Below are 3,951 nucleotides of genomic sequence, written 5' to 3' on the forward strand. Positions count from 1 at the left end.
TATCATTATGCCTTTTGTTTTTTCTATCATAAATGTGAACACTGCATAATCTGCATTATTTACAATATATGCATGACATATTAGGGGATATGTGCCAAGACACAAAATGTTGCTATTTTTTTTTTTTTTTTTTTTTTTTTGTGTGGTTGCTTTATCAATTACAATTAATGGTTGGTTGGCTATGCAAATAATCAGAAAAATTAAATAATGGAAATTTTAGAGAAATCTCACTTGACTGATCGTTAGCAAATTTTGGGCAAATCTCTCTATGTAACTAAAATTTGGATCTTGATGATTTTGCTCGAAAACTTGCTTGATACATCCAATCTCGTTTGACCGAGATTTTAAATGTGGCACTTTAAACTTTTTCTTTCAACTCTTCAACCATAAAGACTTGTTAGAATTACAACTCAAATGAAATGAATACATGAAAATTTATTCCAATTTCATTTGAAAATTTGACACAGATTTTGTGAACACAATATTAACCCTTTTAGTATCATGGCTTTGTTTGGGATTGATATTATCTCACCTCAAGCTATGAAACTCAGTCTTTTGGTTCCTATTTTTAAATTTACAAAAACAAAAAATAGTATAAAACCAAACATATTCTTAAAAATCATTTTTATTTAAATAATTTTTCGTGAAAACAACATGTTCTCAGGTCAAAATATATTCCAAAAATCATTTTCAGGTGATTAATTTAAAGGAACAACACATTATGAGAGAGAATGCCGAAAAAGTGTCATAAAGTTCCCACCAATTATTCAATCCTGAATGCACTATTATATATGGAAATAGAACTATTAAAATTAGTTTTGCACCGTTTAAATAGTTTGAAAATTAGATTAAAAAAAGTTAAAAATTATTTTCTTAAATCACAATCTCCAAAAAAGAGAGGATACAGTACCCATCTAAATCTAGACCATTAATATAATATTGTTTTGATCTGGACCGTTCATCACACTTTTCTCCTCTCTCACGTTTGCTTCACGCTTGCTCTATCTCACGTTTGCTCCTTGTTCTGTCTCACGTTTGACATTCTAAACAAAACTCTCAAATCAGACAGCTAAAACCATACCCACCACACAGAAGAACCAGACCTCAAATCGGCGGCGCTTCTTCTCTTCCATTCTAAATCGGCGGCACCACCCACAATCTTCAGGTTCTCTCTTTACATATGATTAACGCTTATATGGGCATATATTATTTCTCTAAACTGTGTGGGTTTATGCTATTATTTTTTTGTTTGAGTTTCGGTTCTTATATATTTGACAAATTAATCAATTCTGGTTTATTTTTTCCCCTGGTTTCTTCTTATTCTTCCATTTTTGTTTATATTTTTTATAAAATAATCTTGAGTTTGAATCTGGAAAATTCTACAAGAAGTATTTAACTTAGGAGTACAGTTATGTGTAAGTTCAAAATAGCTTAAATCTTTTTTACCTGCTTGCCCATTTAGGTAACAACATAAGGATCACTGCATCTGACATCCCTGACTGCAAGGTTTACCCCTCTATGGACCTTCCTGAGGTTTGCAGTCATATCTTGGCTTTCCTTCGTGGTAAGTCCTTTACAACTCTATTGGCAAAATGAGTTCTTTATATTGGGTCCTCTATTTTTTTTTTCTTCCTTGTATGATTATGAGATCGTGTTAACTTAGCAACTTGTCATGGACATATCTACTTGAGATTATTTACCTGTTTCATGTATTTGTTACAATATGACATGATTTGGGATAACTTTGGCTCGTTGTCTATGTGGTCTATAATTACATTCATTAGGAAATGATTTTAGATAACTTTAGCTATTCACAAGATACCAGTAAAAGAGAGCTGATGACTTCCAAGGAAGACAAATAATTTTTGGTTCTTAGAAGTTATTTGGGTGAAATTTAATGTGTGTGGGGAAGGTACTTTTTGGAAGAAAAAATGCCAACTAAACTTCCTTATTTATCATTATGCCTTTTGTTTTTTCTATCATAAATGTGAACACTGCATAATCTGCATTATTTACAATATATGCATGACATATTAGGGGATATGTGCCAAGACACAAAATGTTGCTGAGCAACCAAAACTAATCTGCTTTCTGTAGTTTTGTATTGAAATCGTGCATTAGTGTTTTGCTTGGTTCTGTTGAGTGTGGTTCTCAGCATTGGACTTTTGTGATATAAGAAACTGGTAAACCATTCAAAACGGTGGCTTGGAACTGCAATATTTGCTTCATTGCGGCTCAGAGGGCAGTTTTATGTTTATAAGATCAATAAGGGTTTAAAGAGGGGAAAAGTTATTTTTGCTTTTTCTGAGATATTTGCATTAGGTTTTGGAATGGGGAAGGGGAAGGTATGTCAATTTTTTTTGCATGGGTTCATATGTGTGATAGACCTAGTGCCATCAAATGAATGTACTGCAGTGTTTTCTTCTTTTCTATATATCATTCTTTTGAGGTCTTAAGCTGAACCACGAGGTTATAATTTACATCCTTTAACTGTTATTGCAGAAGCCGAAACTCCCAAATTAGGCAAGACCCCAATCTCATCTGGCAATGAACAAGGTAAAGAAAGCAATGGGATTGCTGGGACGAGCCGGATCCCAGTTGGCTAAAATCTGTTTATTCAGAGAAGGCTCCTCAGTTGGACAGGGCACCTGTTGTATTTCCTCGATTCACAAAGTTGCATTTGGCTGAGGCTCAAGAAATGCATAAACAAAAATACGATGAAGTCCAGGCTCTAGACAGAGCACATCGAGAGTACTATGATATGAAGATGAGGAAGCAAGCAGATATTAAAGATCTGTTACTGAAAATGGAAGCTACAAGACAATCTTGAATTATGATTAGCCGATCAGTAGGTTTTTCTATAGAATTGTCATCTTCTCAGGTAATTGTACCCTTACTGCTGAAGGTTCTATGTTGTATTATAACATCATGTGTCCTATCTGTTATAGTTCATGATCAGTAGGTGAATTTTCTGTTCTAGGTTTTGTAAACAAGGCGACTAGATTAGAAAATTTTCTTTTGTCAGGTCTCTTAGTCTTAGGCAATTTGGTGGATAATTTCTGTCAGGTAGCTGCCCCACCTCAAAGGAGCAAAAGAATAAATTATGAAAGTAGTGTATGAATGTACAAAATTCTATAATAATCATTATTTTCTGATGTGCTGTAGATGGAGGAAACCACTTTTATTTGGATAAGTTTGTCTTGTCAATGAAATTCTCCTCTGTTGAACTGATGGAACATTAGGAAATGTGTTCTAAATTACTGTTGGGCTTTATAGAATTTCGTAGGCATACTTATCTTGATTTGTGATATACTTGGAATGATTAGATACCATGTAGTACTTTGGAATATGTGCTTGTGCTGCACTATAGAAGCCTAAATAGCTAAACATTTACTGGCTGCAATTGTTTCCTTCTAATTTACTTTGATGTTATTCAATGGCAGAGGAGATGCTTGAATCAACAAAACCGAGGATGACTAGCAGCTTGGCTACTCTAGCTTCTATGTAATACATTCTTCAATCTCTTTTTCATATGTTGTTGTTTCTTTTTATGTGGCATGGTTTTTAACAGGTCTCTAATGCAGGTCTCATTTATCAAGAGTTGAGGAATTGAAAGGCAGCAGTGATGAGAGGCCTGCTCTATTTAGTGGCAACCCCTTTGAGTCAACAGTGATTGAACTAGCTAGTGGTTCAAAAACAAGTCTTCAGAATCAACCAGATGCAGAGCTAATAGCACCTATTTCCAAGACCAAGGAGTCTCTCCCTTCTTAACCAAAAGAATAAATTATGAAAGTAGTGTGTGAATGTACAAAATTCTATAATAATCTTTATTTTCTGATGTGCTGTAGATGGAAGAAACCACTTTTATTTGGATAAGTTTGTGATATACTGTTGGGCTTTATAGTAAAATCTCTAGATCTTATACTTACAGTTGCCCCATCTCTCTCTCTC

General features: G+C 33.9%; 1 long non-coding RNA gene across 1 annotated transcript; it reads left to right on the forward strand.

The window, feature by feature from the left end:
- Window positions 1–1,017: 1,017 nt before the first annotated feature.
- On the forward strand, window positions 1,018–3,930 carry LOC111994298 (uncharacterized). Its single transcript, XR_010632217.1, has 5 exons — window positions 1,018–1,165; window positions 1,463–1,564; window positions 2,503–2,881; window positions 3,444–3,504; window positions 3,585–3,930. It is a non-coding gene; the product is annotated as an uncharacterized LOC111994298 (long non-coding RNA).
- The last annotated feature ends 21 nt before the right edge of the window (window positions 3,931–3,951 follow it).

Source organism: Quercus suber, unplaced genomic scaffold (assembly GCF_002906115.3).
Source record: "Quercus suber isolate HL8 unplaced genomic scaffold, Cork oak 2.0 scaffold_15, whole genome shotgun sequence".
NCBI lineage: Eukaryota > Viridiplantae > Streptophyta > Magnoliopsida > Fagales > Fagaceae > Quercus > Quercus suber.